Genomic DNA, 17,728 nt, shown 5'->3' with positions numbered 1-17,728 from the left:
GCAGCAGCTGGAAATGACAGCTAGTGGCAGCTTCTCTTGAAGATAGCTGTAGATATATTCGGTCCGCCATTGGAAGCACCACAACGGCTGCACTAGTCATGGTGTCCCCGGATCAAAGAAATGACTGGTATGACAGCGATTGTTGGCAGTTAGTCAAAGAGAAGAATGCAGCATGCCCGAGATTGCTGTAGTATAAATGCGCGCGGAACAGACAAAACTCGATTTTCCGGAGGAAGAAGCGCCAGCAGGAAGATCGAGACCGTGAAGAGACGGGTCAACTGTACCACGCTAATAACACACAAAAGTTCTATGAAAAGATGAACCGCTCACGAAAGGCCCACGTGCCATAGTCTGATATGTGTAGGGACATAAACGGGAACCTTCTTCCGAACGAGTGTGAGGTGATCCAAAGGTGGAGGCACCACTACGAAGAACATCTGAATAGCGATGTGGCAGATGAAGATGATTGTATGGTGACAAACCTGGGAGAACGCGCGTAGGACTTACGTTTACCAGCTCCGGATCTCCAGGAAATCAAGAAGGAGATTGGCCGGCTGAAAACAACAAAACCCCTGAGAGAGAGAAATTCGGAGACGCATCATGGCACGTCTTACGTACTATGGACTTCGTAAAACGCTCTGATCGAATAGAGTTCGCCGCCGTACCAAACTGACTATCTACAAAACGCTCATTAAACCGGCAGTTCTCTACGGACACGAGACCTGGATGATGCTCATAAAGGATCAACGTGCACTGGGAGTTTTCGAAAGGAAAATGCTGCGTACCATCGGTGTTGCGGTGCAGTTTGCGGACGGTATATGAATATGGAGAATGAACCACGAGTTGCAAAGCTGCTGGGAGAACCATCCATCGTTCAAGCAGCGAAAATCGAACAATCGCGGTGAGCCGATCACGTAGCTAGAATGTTAGACAGTAACCCGATGAAAATGGTTCTCAACAACGATCAGACGAGCACAAGAAGGCGAGGTGAGCAGTGGGCAAGGTGGATCGATCAGGTGGAATATTACTAGCGGACCCTCCGTAGACTATGTGGTTGGCGACGTGCAGCCATCGACCGAGCCGGAAGAAGACTCTCATGTACTGCTGCACAGGCCACTTCGACTTTAGTCTGAATAAATAAATTAATTATTCCTTAAACAATTGAGAATTTTTCACAAAACAAGAACAAATTAGCCCTTTTTAAAGCAAAAATTGCAATTAGGGTAAATCCGGGTGAGATGCCACACATGGCTACAAGCTTCGTTATTTCTGGCCCTTGTCCCTTGTCAAAAGTTTGGCTAGAGTTAAAATAGCAAACTAAAGAATCAGATTATGTTTTTTGGTCACAAAGAATGTAAATGCAAAATTTCAGAGCAATAAAAAAATACAAAATTGAAATCTCGAAAAAAAAATCATGATTTCACAGAGAATTGCTCATTTCTTTATGGAAATTTTCATTTTTTTTATTGCTTTATTGATCATTTTGTAGAATTTTTTTAATTTTTTTGTGGAAAAAAATATTTTGTGCAAAATTTTGTAATTTTTTATTGCTAATATTGATTTATTTATGGAAATTTTGTATTATTTTCCTTGGAACATTTTGATTTATTTATGGAAAATTTTTCTTTTATAATTGCAATTTTTGCTTTTAAAGTGCTAATTAAATTTTGTTTTGTGATAAATTCTTAATTGTTTGCGGAAATTTTGCATTATTTGTGGAAATTTTATATTTAATTATTGCTCATACCCTGATTTCTTTATTGGCAATTTCCTATTGTTTATGGAAAATTTATATATTTTTGTTGGAGTTCATTTTAGTCCTCTACAATGCTCACCAGTCGATACAATGCATAACAAGTTATATTTCGATTGTCTTGTTTTAAATAATCAAGGACTGCAGGGAAGCAGCGACTTGGGCTCTCACTCAGTAAACTCATCGAGTTCGATCCTTATGTTGAACCTTATTTTATTTATCAATACATATTAAGAATCAAATCATAACGCATTGGATGCGTTACATAAAACAATATGAGAAACCATTAACTAAATTTATGAAATCTCGCTTAACTTTTCAAAAGGACCTAAGTAACATTATTTTCATGAATTAATTTGAATAGCGCAATAAACAGAAAAACATAAAAGCTTTTGATTGCAGTACTCAAATTAATTCATGAAAAAAAATTACTTAGGTCCTTTTGAAAAGTTAAGCGAGAAATCACGAAATGAAAAGTTCTTGGTGTATTTTCATACCATGAAAATGTACTGATGGAATCACTAAACCATTTCGTGGAACTCATTTCTTTCCTTGTTGTTCATTATTATTCAATGCTAGACGATTTAAATAACTATCCTTTTTAACACCACCACTTGTTTTTCACCTTTCGAAAGCGTATTTCAAACTCAACAGTAACATCATCTTCAAGGTCTAGAATTTGTTGTGAAAAAAAAAATTGTGAAAATGGAATAGTACTAACTAGTCGAAAACATTATACCAAGAAGCTTTGAAATTATTTTGCAATTCAGCACATTATCAGTTGATCTTTGAGTCGATTTGTGAGTCTTTTTATTCAATAAGGGAAGAACATACCCCGTGCTCTGTTTATCCCCATTACTACAACGTTAACCCTATGTGCCAAAATACTTAATCACAAAACTTATCAATTCATTGCACTGTTGATAGCCAAAGTCCACCAAGTATCTAATCACCCGGCTTTGTCTCATTCTAGCCACCTCACGTTCTCGAATATGTAAATACCACAAACACGTCCCACATGCCCGCCTCAATTTACTACATCGCTAGGGGGTGGCGTCCGAACAGGTGGTCTCGATTCCAATTTATGAATGAAAGTCCCATTCGGTGCGGCGCAAAAGCTTCGGCATCCAACACGAGGTTTTTCGTGTGGTGCCGCCGATGGTTCGGATGAATTTTCCGCTTTCCTACCGACTGGGTGGTTGATTGGTAAGTGAACATCAGCGCGCAACAAGCGTTTCAGTGTGGGATTCATTCCTCCTCCTTGCGAGGAAACCGCACTCGGGAAAAGCGGATGGCACGCGGGCTTAGAACAGCAGCAGAGTGTATAAAAGCGTGCTGCTGGCGGAAAAATTCGCTCAATCGCGCTTCAACAAGTGGTTCCGCAGTTTCCGCTGGCTGATAGAACAACGTAATCGGTTTTTAATAAGGTATTTCCCCCTCCGGTGTGTGATGTGTTACGGATGCATTTAAGTGCTGTGAAGGAAGTGACTTTTTGAAACTTTTCCTCGCCCGTCGGTGAAAAACGGCGGAGTACCTTCGCGTGTTGGAAGTGTAATCTTAAGGCTCTCAACATCACTCGCGGCTATGTAAGGTAGCTATCATACATTAGCATTGATGGGAATTGTGTGGATTTTGGTTTCTGGTGAACTGTACAATATTTTATCTATTGTGTAACCATTAGTCAAATACTAATGATGTTCAGCTGGAATAATAGAACAAAAACGGACGTGAATTAAAAACATAATTATATTTGGCTGGTAATGTATTATGAAGCTTACGATTTGAATGTGATGAAGTGGAAGGTCGTCTAATGAGATCAAAAATGTAGGGGGAGATCCCCCAGTGCCGGACACATAAGCCATTTAACGAAAAACTTTCTAATATTCCGGATTATGTTTTGCTTGTATACCATATATACAAAATATGATCATTAATTATCCATACAAACGGTTTTTGATCATTTGAAGACGTTTTTGCCGATGTATTTTGATGAGGAATTTCGGTGAAAAATTTCAAAAAAAAAGTGTGCCTAAGTACCGGGAACTATTGCATCATTTTCCTCCTGTGCTCCTGTTACATTAATAACGATATTATTTACAATAGTGATATTTTTCACTTGCTGTAATTTGTAAATATTAAAATGTGTTAGTAGAGCTTATTTGACTTTTCAGCTACATTTTTTACATCCTTCTCCAAATTCCCACCTTTTTCGATGACATATTCAATTTTTGTTTCTGCTTATTTCTGTGGTTTTCTGATACCTTAGCAAGAAGAAACAATTGAATTGAAGAGTGTTTAACAAAACAGGTGCATAGAAATGAAAATTCTCCTGTCCAGACCTAGAGGACAGCAACCGGATACAGAAAAGGATTTCGCAGCACAATTGCGGTATCTATCATACACATCACAAATCATTCAAAATATGGCTAATCCATCCATAAACCATCTCCACATAATCAGAATGCATTCGATTGGTTATAATATTGTTGATCAAAACCATTTAAAGTAAGGCGAAACATAATTTTCTTTTGGCATTTTTGTTCAATTTCACATTTTTTACAAAGTTTACAACATGAGGATTCGATATTTCATGCAGGTGATGCAGGTAAAGCACTTCTCAAAAGCTTTCTGTTGTACTGCATAAGATGTTGGAGAGACCCTTGCCAGTGTCGTTTTGAGAGGAGTCTGGCACTGGGTGATCTGGGGGATATTCCACCTATCGGTGTTGAAGCCTTTCACATGTTTTACATATGAAAAAAAAATGTATGAGAAAGATAAAAGTAGCACTGATAGGTAAATATATTCCATAATACATATTCCTTTAAATTCATAACAAGCTTCGCCGTTGAATGCAACTTGTTGCGAACAAATCGGTGAAGGGTAAATGCATGAAAATATGTAGGTGAATATTTTGTACGTGTACTGTGCATACACATACATACAAACACGCGCACACAGACATAATCTCAATTCGTTAAACTGAGTTGATAAGTTTATAACACTGTAAGACTCATACTTTCTAAAAAAAAAAGTTCATCTTTGGAGTGAACATACAGATTTTAAGTACTCTTAGTGTTTGAGAAGGCACATTAGTCCTAAGTTCATTTTTTTTTAAACATATTTTTAATCATACTCATTTGTACACTACACACCCCTCCCCTAGCTATTACATGAATACCTTGGAGACCTATTCCTTTAATTCAACGAAATTATTCAACAAAGGATACTCAGAGCGATTGCCGTCTTGATTTTAATCATATATCACTACTGATCACAATTGAAGGTCAAGATTACTTGGGTTTTCCACTTACCCCATTTCACTGGGTTAAGTGGAAAAATAACTCCTAAATTTCAAATCTGTTTTTATAAATATCAAGCGACTAGAATGGTATGAATTACCACACAGTTGGTGCAAAATGGACTGTTTTTGAGAACCCATAATGATTGAATGCATTTAGATCATTTAAACTGTTTTTACAATAAGTTGAACATGAACTATCGATTTTTCCTTTTCCACTTCCCCCAGTGTACATTATTTCTAATCCATTTAGGAATAGAACACAAAGCTAGAAGACGGCGGGCACGTCTGCTTTTTGTATCACATTTTCTGGGGATCCTTAGACTGTGCGATGCGTTAAAGCTATAATTCACGTGCCTACTTGCAGCAAATTTCTTCTTCTGATTATTATTATTGGCATTACATCCCCACACTGGGGCAGAGCCGCCTCGCAGCTTAGTGTTCACTTAAGCACTTCCACAGTTATTAACTGCAAGGTTTCTAAGCCAAGTTACCATTTTTGCATTCGTATATCAAGGGGCTAACACGATGATACTTTTATGCCCAGTCCAAGCCGAAAATTATCTAGACCGGCACCGAGAATCGAACCCAGCCACCCTCAGCATGGTCTTGCTTTGTAGCCGCGCGTCTCACCGCACTGCTAAGGAGGGCAAACTATGATAAGCATTTGAATTCTAGTCCATCGGTGCTCTTTGGCACAAATTCGTAATGACGGATGTTGTTTTTTTTAAATACAACAAAAAACAAATTGATAAAAAGACGAGCTCGGTGGTCTAGTGGCTACCGCTTCTAGCAGGAGGTCGTGGGTTCAATTCTAGGCTCGACCCTTTCCTACTTTGTAATTCTATCTTAGTTCTTTCTGAGTTTCACGTTATACCAAAACGATTCCTACTGTGATACACATTTACACAGTTATTATGCCTGTTAGGTAGATGAATTCTTTTGTTGAACAAATCAGCTTTGTTTTTTTTCATATCTAGGGTTCATATCCTTCAACATGGCTGAATCTTAGAAGAAATTTAATAGAGGACATAAAAAAAACGGATAATTTTACCATTTTTTTTAAGAGTCAGCTACATTTGTTTGGTTATTCCTGTCGATTTTTATTGTTTACGTTACGAGAGGCACAGTTTTTATATTTTATCATACTAATTCAAAGATAGCATAAAATGGAACTATCATCAGATGGGTAACCATTTTTGGCATGCTATAAATGAGAAATGCGACGCGTGATTACTTCAAAAACTAAATATCGTGTTCCAGGAAATTTTGGCAATGGTTAAAAAATGATAACAGTAAGTTAGAATTTACTTTCATTCTAATTATCAAATCAAGCAATTTGCTTTGCAAGTTTCAGAAAACAGGATTTTCCTGATGGACTTTTTAAAGAATCCATGAAAATTACTTGAACTTAGCTAAATCTTTGTAGAATACACATTCTACTAAAAAAAACAGCAAATAGCTTGAACAACAGGCGGATAGACCTTTGGTTACAGATGTAGACCCTAAGCATTTAGCATCACATATAGGCATCTTTGCCGTGGAATGTGATCCTTTCACGATTTTGGAACGCTAGCGAACCTATAGGTGGAAGTTAAGCTAATTAGGAAGTCAATTCCGAGGCTCTTAGGGGCCCCATACACGCTCCGACATGTTGTACAACTTCGACTTCGCCTCCAGAAAATTTGGTTCGGTCGGAGTGAAGTCGGCCCGTCTGTGGGCAAGTTGTACTATAAAACAGTCGTACAACTTACCAACAGACGGTCCGACTTCACTCCACTCCGACCGAACCAAATTTTCTGGAGGCGGAGTCAAAGTTGTACAACATGTCGGAGCGTGTATGGGGCCCCTTATGGAACGTACACACGGTCAAGCAGTTTGACCAACATTGACTCCACCTCTCGTTTATTCAAACATCCATCGAGTTTTACCAACAGCGGCACGAACAATCAATTTATTCGACCAACAATATCACACACGAACGACCGAAGCGCCAACTTGAGCACCAACCATCGAAAAATATATGGGGGCTTATGCAATTTCACTACAAATGCTCAAACATGTTCGGCGAACCTTGACTCCACCCCCGACAACTCAAACCAAAATCAAACCGTTTTAATTTTTTCCAACCGAGCCGCCAACTGTCAAATGGTTGTTCGAACAACTTCACACACGTTCAAACAAAGCAGCAACCGAAGCGTTTTTTTGGGGGCGGAGTCAATGTTCGTCAAACTGCTTGACTGGTGTGTACGTTGCATTAGGGGAGCTTATGGAAGCATCAGAATCGGCTTTGGCCTTATGGGTTTTACAGCAGCATTGTTTTCACAATTTCACTTGTCTTGCAAAACGTTGTTTGTAGAATTTTGAAAACGCCCAATTTTGATGTCTTCGGAAATTTCCCCAACGAAGACGGAACTGCCATTTCTCGATGAATTTTCAATTTTCTTTGATCATTCGATTGAGGAAGAGTCAACGTTTCACCTGATGTACACTGAAAACGTTTTTTACACCAATAGCTTTTTATGTTATTTTTTTCACTCGAATTTCGGGATTTCCACGTTTTATTCAGACATACATTGGGGTTCACTCGGTTTTTACGTTATTTTTATTCATTTGCTAAACTGTTGGCAAATTTTCAATAGTAAATATTATAATAATATAATAATAAATATTATAATAACCGGCGGTTGTTGGATTCTCTAACAATTCTGTATAAGAATCTACCAAAACCTGTATAAGAACTGGGCATATGCGAAATCGTTAGATTCTTATACAAATATTGTAAAAAATACACACTGTGCATTAGGGTCCATTTTGACCTAAAATTTCATCACGATCCCAAAAACTAAAATAAAACCGATTTACGTTTTTTTCGACACCAAACGAAAGCTGTAGGTTCCTAGGATGAGCCTTTGTGGAGATTTATCCAAATTGACCTCTCTAGTCCCCGGGAAATTTGTGTCAAAAAGATACTGTAACCTAAATTTGGAGTTTCATTCTATGAAACATAAAATTGCTTACGAATATGTGCTCTGATGATTCCAGTTCTATTTGCTATCATATATACATCATTTCTGGGCATTTTCATCTATTGAGTGAACATCGGATAGCTTCTGGGAGACCCGCAACATCCGTAAAAGTGACCAATTCCAAAAGTTCTCATTAGATGAAAATTCCCAGAAATGATGCATATATATGATAGCAAAAAGAACTGGAATCATTGTAGCGCATTTTATGGTTCATCGAATGAAACTCCAAATTTAGATGCCGAAGAAGTCCCCTCGTCAATTTGGACTTTGGAGGTCAACTTGGATAAATCTCCACAAAGGGCGTTGTCAAAGGCTCATCCTAGGAACCTACAGCTTTCGTTTGGTGCTAAAAAATCGAAAATCGGTTGAAATTTTAGTTTTTGGGATCGTAATCAAATCTTGAGTTTCGAGACGAGCCAGCCCAGGGCTGAAAGTCTCGCTAAAAAAGACAAAAAAAAATCTTGAGTCAAAATGGACCGCATTAGGTCACTTTGTTTTATGGTCGCTGGAAACTGATTATCTCAAGGAATCGTAATTTCGCAACGTTAGGAAAAGTCAGAATTTTTAGATTTTTATCGCTTTGTTGTTGAAATTCAAAAAAGTAGAACAGTTTCCTTGAAAATTATAGCAAAATCCTGTACTAATTTAGGGAAAAATACAAGGAGGAGTTCCTAGGAGAAGAATACGCTTCGGAAACTCATACGAATTTTATGTTTTTTTTTTGTGTTTTTTTTCTGTGGAAATGTAGAAAGCTTTTAAAAAATGTAAAATTTTCCGGGAAAATTCTTATGCAACTTTCCTGGAAAAACACATAAAAGATTTATGAGTAAATTGTGGAGATTTTGCATGGAATCTAATAATAATTTGTTACGAATTTAAAAAAAAATCTCTTCCTAATTCGGAAGCTAGCTTTCTTAAGAAAAAAAAACAGAAGAACAAAGAGATGTGATTTCGGGAAAGTTGATTACAATTTTCCAGTGCAAAGTTTAGAAGACTTTCTTAGGAAAATTGAGTATTTTTCCCGGACAATTTCCTAGAAAACCCATAAAACAGTTTCTGGAAAACAAACTAAAGGAAAAAATAGCAACGTCGCAGACACCTATTTTCGGACCGTCGCTCACCACTATGCTTAGTTACTTACAGCCATGGCATGATGCATCATTATGCCATACAGATGCATCATTACACCTTTTCAACAGTCTCCATTTCAATTGAGGCAGGTTTCAAACGGCCTATTTTATTTTCAGTACAACCAACACCGATAGTGAATTTCTGATCAACATGTAATTTATTGTTTCTAAATTCGGCAAGCAGATCTCTACATTCGCTTTCTTTTTTCGGAATCAATCTTCGCGTCAAAATCGCCCTAACAACGAAACAATGATTCAGATGGAGCCGTACGCTACTCAACTGGCATGTCCTCATAATAAAGCGAACGCTAATGAAGAATCTAATTAGATTTGAATGGAAATGTATCATAAAGTTGATGTGATTTGCTTGCCATGAAGCAGTAGGTGTCCTGCTGGAAAGCTGACAAATTTATATTTTCATTTTCATGAATAAGAAACAGACTGAACAGCAAAATAGACCGTGTGAATAATTTAGTGGGGAGGAAATCGACCTCTTGAGTTGTGCGGTTTTTATTTAGAATATGTTGAACGGTGCCACTCCGACGGGGCACCGAGGTGACATCGTTAGTCACAGCGACAAATGAAAAATTAAAAGCTCCCGTCAATTGTGGTGGGCCCCGCTCGGTCCTCGGTACCGAGTGAATCAAATGAATAGATTGAGCGCAATCGAACTTCGGCGAGGGATAAAGGTACGGTGATCCGTGGTAGCATTGATTGGGATTAAAAAGCGTAAAGTGAATAAATCCGTCGAAAGGTGATGGTTATCCCGCTTAATGAGATTCGGATGGAATTTTATTTGATTTACTGGCATCGAAGGGAATTGAACGAGAGTGAGAGCAGACGATTTAAAGGTCGAAAAGAAATATTAATCATTTTTTGTACATAAATTACTGTTCCTTTTAGGTAAACTTGGTGCAGTTGTTTCATTGAGAGAAACGCACAGCAAGCACTAAACAACAGTATTTCATTCGAAATAACGAGTACCGTACCGAATTATTTCATAATTTTATTGAACATAAATGCTTGGAATTAACTATTCTTACTTTGTACGATACTGATGTAACCGTGATATTTAAACAAGAAAGAAGCGGTGAAAACTAGTACCACAGCTACCACGGACTTTGACATCAGAAAACTTTATCTAGTGATAATAAAGCTCGTAGTCTGAATAGCATATTGTAGGTACACTTTCTCAAAGCCATAACCTTTAATAACTTCAGATTTTTTTTTTGCACGCGCACAGCTATACAAATTTGTGTGAGAATAGTGTTTGTAGATCTGATCCATTATCCGTTTCCACGTAAGCATACAGCCTTATGGTTCACACAGAATAGAATATCTCAGCTCGTCCTCAAACATGTTGACTAGAACGATCTAAGAATATTTTCTCCATGCAAAAAAAAAACTGAAGATGACAACTTGTTCTATTTTGAATTGCTTACATGCGAACATGTGAAAAATTATTCCCAAGGGGATCGGGCTCGCCCTGATTGCTGGAGATTTTGCTTACGGATTTAGTTGCCCTCGACGGTATAAAAGATTTCGCATACACATGCTTTTTGGCTTGATATTTTGCTAGCTACAACATTGTTGCCTTCGACACCAACATCGAAATGATAAGCTGGCATTTGTTACGGATGCTTGTATCGATGCAGGCAACAGTATTCCTGAGAAGTTATTTCATATATAAATGGTTTGATGTATCGGTTCGATCAAAATATGAATGAAAGATGATACCCAATATATCAATTTAGTGTTCAAAGAATTCTTCATTTCGTAAAACTCGCCAGTATTCACGGGTGATATTTTATACTTTTTCTTACCTATTTAAGTATTTACTAAATACATTTTTAATTCCATACTTGCTTTTGCTGATATGTAAAACCCACGATACATCTACCCTAGGTTAGATAGAGTTGATGGAGTAGATATATTTGCGTAGTCTATTCCTTATATTGATACGCCGAGCCGTTCTATGTCGTATGGTATTATAAATGGATTGGAAAGAGTATCTTGATTGGGTTCATGCTGTGAAAAACCACATTTTCACGAGTCGATTGATCATGCTGAAATTGGTCAATATAAAACTTATTCTGCGCCACAATCATAGGCCCATAGAAGGTTTACCGTAGTGTGAATGAAGTCATTTTTCATATATTTTCTAACAAATCAAATCAATCGTGAGTATATATTTGAACATTTGAACACGTTTATCGACGATGTATTTTGATGGTGAATTTTGTTGAAAAAAATCACGGTACCGGACACTATTGGATCATGTTCAAATATGACCATGTTCATGTTACGTAAGTGAAGACATCATTTAGAATAGTAATATCTTTCATTTGCTTTATTAAGTTGTATATATGAAAATGTGTTATTGGCATTACATCCCAACACTGGGACAGAGCCGCCTCGCAGCTTAGTGTTCATTAAGCGCTTCCACAGTTGTTTACAGCGAGATTTCTAAGCCAAGTTACCGTTTTCGCATTCGTATATCATGAGGCTAACACGATGATACTTTTATGACCAGGGAAGTCGAGACAATTTCCAATCCGAAAATTGCCTAGACCGGCACCGGTAATCGAACCCAGCCACCCTCAGCATGGTCTTGCTTTGTAGCCGCGCGTCTTACCGCTAAGGATGAAAATATGTTAGTAGAGCTTATTTGACTCTCCAGTTAAATTTCTTACATCCTATTCCAAATTCTTACCTTTTTCAATGATACCTTCAACTTTTGTTTTTGCTTATTTCTGTAGCTTTCTGATACCTTAGCAAGAAGAAACAATTGAATTGAAGTAAGTTTAACAAAACAAGTGTAAAGATTGGCTATTTGATCACATAAAAAATCTAGCTATCCAGATCCGGGGGACACCTACCGCATACAGAAATTGATGTTGCACCACAGTTTCGTTGTATATCTAACAAATCATGATCATTATTTGAAATATGGTTAATTTTGACCACCTCCACATACTCAGAATGCATTCGATTGATTTCAACATTGTGTATTCAAACTTTCGAAAGTATGGCGAAATATAAAATTTTGGGGAATTCTTGTTCAATTTCAAATTTTGTACAAAGTATACAACATGAGGATCTGATATTTCATGCAGGTAGAGCACTTTTCAATAGCTTTCTTTTGGAGGGAAATCTGCAAGTATCATTCTGAGAAGTGTCCGGTATTGCGAGGTGTCCGGCGCTGGGGGATCTCGCCCTATAAACTATGGATAATTCGAATCACCTGCTGGCATCATTGCTTCGTCGCATATGTATAATAATAGATACACCCTGTTATTTTTTTACACGGGTGGGTTTTAGTTGATTACGACTTTTAGCGTTAACGAAACTATGAGTTAACCCAATAAAAAAATGCAAAAAAAAACAAAGAAAATTCAGGTGGTATTTAAAAAGCTGTGGTAAATCAGGTTAACCGGGAAATTAAAGAATACCAACCGAGTAAAAAAAAATATTGGGTGTAATAGAGCGAACTGTTTTTCGGAAAATGAATTCGAACGAATCAACAAATCAGTTTGCTCGAAAAAGCGTTCAGAATCAATCGGAGTTAGATTCATTGTTTACACTTGCAAAAGTATCTATTGTTCTAATCAAAGAAAGCACTGCAGTGCTACAGGCAGGTACATTGCTACAATAAATGGCAGTAACATCATCTTCATCAATGAGTGGAAAGATATGATTTTATATAAGTGAAAAGTAAATATCCAGTAAGAAAAGTTTCGCAGGCCTTTTCCGCAGGGTCAACCAAGGATGGAGTCGTTAATTTAGTCAGAATGAAACTCTTTTGTCAATAACTTGTTCCAGAAGCTGAATATCGAAATATGCTGTATGGAGGATTTTTAGCAAGGTGATTTTGTTTCAATGTTGTCCAATATTCACAGCATGAGAACGTTAGTAAGTATCACATAATAAAATAAATGGTAATAAATTACGACCATTTAGTGTAAGTTACTGTATTTAGCGCTCTAACACTGTAACAAGTTGCACTCAAATACGGAACCTGTACAGCAAAATTATAAAAACTCTATACTGCCGTTATACGCATAACTGTTACATGAACAAAGGAAACTCAATTAATTGCATATTATTCGGCAACTCGGCCGTACGAAAACCATTTTTTTGTTAAATATCTTGGCTGTGCATATGCACAGCATATGTTTCGAAATGGACAAATTGATATGAAATTTGCGAAAAAGAATCCACGTGTCTTGGAGGGACTCGAACCCTCAACCTCCTACTCTCTAGATAGGCGTGATAACCCCTACACAACAAGACCACTTAAAGGTCACGTTTGCGGAAAAGCCATCAGAATCCGAGTACCAACCTCCACCGCGGTTAGCTCTCTTTTTTGCAAATTGAATATCTAGGAAACTCAGCAAAAAGTGACACATAGGCGTATTACCGTACATAATTTGGCAAGTAATTTGATTTGGCAAGTAATCAGGTTTACTATGATCTCTTTATTAGTTTTGATTCATTAATAGGATGCTTTTCACGACATACAAAAAACACAAGGCAGGCTCAGCATGTATGTAAACATTCAGTTTGAACGTAAACATGTGTCGTCACTACTTACGAGCCTGGATTAAAAACAAAGAGACGCAATACTCCTACCTTTAACAACCTTGTGCTCGATTGGAACAACCGATTTGACAGCAAATGCGCTGTTCCAATTTTGACACTTCATCTCTTTGTTAGGAGTGCAGCCTCTTTAGTCACTACTATCTTCGCACAAGCTGAACTGAGACGATGCTCTACGGTCTCAGCATGCTTACTTTTGCACTCTAACATGTGGCGATAAAATATGCGTCACTCTTGAAGTGTCATTTTTCCGTTTTTACTTTACGTTTACTCCGTTTTTTTTTTAAATATCTCAAGTAAACTCGTGAAAAAGCTGTCGAACTGATACGACGAAAAAAAATGTTTGACTGTCATATGACATATCAACAGCATCACGGTATATATACATCACGGTATATATATGTTGTCTATAGACAACAAGGTAGGCTCGTAAGAAAAGTGACACGTCAATAGTGACGCATATTTTAACGCCACATGTTAGAGTACAAAAGTAAGCATACTGAGATCGCAGAGCATCGTCTCAGTTCAGCTTGTGCGACGATAGTAGTGACGACATGCTGAGCCTGCCTTGTGTTTTTTGTATGTCGTGAAAAGCATTCTATTATTGAATTAAAACTAATAAAGAGATCATAGTAAACCTGATTACTTGAATTTTGCTACATATTAACTGTTGGGTGTGATATTATTTTATAACTGGTTCCATCCATATACTCCGACCAAATCCTGTAATTCAGGTAACCAACTCCATCGGAAAGAAAAGCTATGTTACCTAGAAAATATTCCCATTTATTCGTTTTTGAATTATTTTTAATTTAAATTGAAATATTGGTGCAATCTTGATGAAATTATAACATGTAAACAAAAAGTACCGAATTTGTACACTTTTTGACTATTTACTAAAACTGCAATATCTCAGCCCCAGAACAACATTTCTTGGATCCTTTTTTATGAAAATACTCCTTATAAATAGCTTTTCTCGAAAGAAAAAAAAATTGTTTGTGTTAGGATGAAGTAACTTCGAAAATTCGTCAAAAAAAATGTGTGTTTTTCGATATTTAAAAAGTTCTGCAGACTGTAAAAACGCATAATACCAAAAACTAATTCAAGGAGGAAATGGGCAAAGATCCACAGAAAATTAAAAAAATATAAAACGAATAGGTGATCCTAAAAAAATTGTGAAAGGACCCAATATTTGATTTTTTACCTAAAAAAGGCTCATTTTTCAAGAATCGATCTGGCGCGACCTCTAAACGATTTTTTAGAAATTCGGTTTGTTCTACAAAAATTATCCAGAGAGGTATATCTCTCATTTCAGGGTTGAGCACCATGACTTTTCGAACATCGAATTTTTTTTTGGACACCTTAATGTGTATGTGTGTGTATTTGTGTGTATGTGCGCAAAAGTTCGTAAAAAGTCTAGCCCATTTTTCAGGTACTTAGCCTCATCGAATTTGCTTGCAACAATTTGCATTCAAAGCAGAATCCTGTCCCATTGTTTCCTATTAAAAATTGGATAGATCAGAAGTTGTGGCCAAAATACTTTTTTTAGACAACAACGAGTAGAAAAGTATGTCTGAATTTGCTCGCAACGTCCGGTGCATTCGGTGGGGATTTCTATCCCATTGCTTTCTATTGACAACTGGGCTGATAGGATCAAAAACTATGGTCAAAATATTTTTTTACGTGAAAACCCAGAATAATCCACCTAGCGGTGATGGTGCCTTTCTTGTTCGTTCAAAAGGTTTGGAAAAATCTAAAATAACGCCAATGTGTGGATTGGTCTTATTTTTCATATTTGTTTATAGGCATAATAAAATTTCTCGCCGAACACAACTCGTTGCAAACAAATCGGATGAGCATAAGTGCAAAAAATGGGATTTTGTTTTGTAGTTTTAAAATTAGTATTTTCGCCATAACTTCTGATCCAATTGTACGATCCGGCCAAGTTTCTATAGGAAACAATGGGACATTCAAATCGGGTAGGGAAAAGTGCCCGAAAAATTAGTGACATTTTTTAGCGATAAATTTGTATTTTGGCCATAACTTTCGATCCCATAGTCCGATCCGGCCGATTTCAAATAGGAAACAATGAGACAAACACACAGACATCACCTCAATTCGTTGAACTGAGTCGATTGGTATACACCCGATTCTTTTTTTACACGGGGGATGCGTGCCGTGTGAAAAAAATCCGTGTAAAAATAATCCGTGTTATTTCGAGAAACCGTGTAAAAATAATCCGTGTTATTTCGAGAATCCGTGCAAAAAAAATCCGTGCTATTTCGAGAAACCGTGTAAAAAAAGCCGTGCAAAAAATATCCGTGTAAAAAAAATAACCGGGTCTGTGTTAATCTGGGGGATGCGTTCCGTGTAAAAATAAATCCGTGTAAAAAAAATCCGTGTTATTTCGAGAATCCGTGTAAAAAAAATCCGTGCTATTTCGAGAAACCGTGCAAAAAAAATCCGTGTTATTTCAAGAATCCGTGTAAAAAAAGCCGTGTAAAAAAAATCCGTGCGAAAATAATCCGTGTAAAAAAAGAATCGGGTGTATAACAATATGGGTCTCTGGGTCTTCTATAAAAAGTTTGTTTTTGGAGCGATCATATAGCTTTTACGTATACTTTGTATACGAGTTAGGCAAAAAGCCGTAAAAGTCTCACCAACTTTCAGAGCCATTTCGTTTAGTTGATATTGAAACCCTTTATAGCATTAATTACACATAAATGGAAGACAGCGACTCAATTGGTATGTGAGTTAGGAGATGACAAATTCTGCTTTAATCAGAGCAATTCAAAGTATCAAGCCGCCCAGCTAGTTTCCGGCGTATTTTAATTTAAGTATTTCACAATTTTTGATGGCGTATTTTAATTTAAATATTTCACAATTTTTGATTTATTCTTTCCGCATTCAGGCTTCTGATTAACTGTTTACAATTTAATAACTTCAAATAAAATTATTTTCAATTTTCCGAATTGAAACTGCCATAGCATCATTCCATGAACGAATATGTACAAGATACAGTGATGGCTCAATTTTTAGCATGTTTAAATTATATCTGCCCCTGATTTCGTCTACATCTGATTTTATTTCAGTTTTAATGTGATTTCCTCACGATCCAATTTTGCAACATTTTTGGAAGTATGTATGACAGTCAAAAATAATTAATTTCTTTATATTTGTTCTATTCGACCTCTCTAAAGATTTTTTCTCGACAGATTTTATAATGAACGAGAAAGGCATCATCACCGCTAGGTGAATTAATTATCCGCTGTCGGATAGAAAAGAAAAACTCCAGTTTCTTTTCTATCCGACAGCGAGACAACTGTCAACCACTTGGTGGCGAGACAAGGCTTGGTTGTGGACAGCGGAACTTTTATTTCACTACGGATTGCAAAGTGCCAAAGTACAACTGGCCTGACCTGCTGAACACCGTTCGGCCGAATGCCATTTGTTGTTTGGCTGAATTGACCACTTGGCCAAAGAGACCATTAGACCGAAAGTCATTTGGCCGAAAAGGTCATTTGGCCAAAAGGGACATTTGGCCGAAATGGTAATTTGGCCTAAAGGGTTATTTGGACGAATATATGTCCTATTAGGCCTAATAGGTCATTTGAAAAGTCAGAAATAAGGTGGGAAAAGAGAGACGTCGCACTTCCCACTAATTATTTCGCACTACTCACTTTTTACAATAAGAAATGAGGAGTGAGAAGTGAGACGTTTCATTTCTCAGTCCTCATTTCTCACTTATGACTTCTTACTCCTCATTCTCTTTGATGTTTGTGTTTGTGTCTTTTATGTGAGTAGTGAGACTATTCACTTCGCGCTTCTCACTTTTTACAGTGAGAATTGAGAAATGAGGAATGAATAGTGAGACGTCTCACTTCTCTCTCCTCATTTTTCTCTTTTCAAATGATCTATT

The 17,728-nt window shown here is 37.1% G+C and overlaps 1 protein-coding gene across 1 annotated transcript in view; it reads left to right on the top strand.

Annotated features, from left to right (window-relative positions):
- Positions 1–3,134: 3,134 nt before the first annotated feature.
- Positions 3,135–17,728, top strand: part of LOC134204188 (uncharacterized) — a 66,094-nt gene continuing 51,500 nt past the window's right edge. The window contains exon 1 of the mRNA XM_062679012.1: positions 3,135–3,344. The gene's annotated coding sequence lies outside the window, so the exon portion shown is untranslated. The remainder of the gene's footprint in view (positions 3,345–17,728) is intronic.

The sequence above is a fragment of the Armigeres subalbatus genome, unplaced genomic scaffold (assembly GCF_024139115.2).
Source record: "Armigeres subalbatus isolate Guangzhou_Male unplaced genomic scaffold, GZ_Asu_2 Contig435, whole genome shotgun sequence".
Classification (NCBI taxonomy): Eukaryota; Metazoa; Arthropoda; class Insecta; order Diptera; family Culicidae; genus Armigeres; species Armigeres subalbatus.
This window is presented reverse-complemented; position numbering and strand designations above follow the sequence as displayed.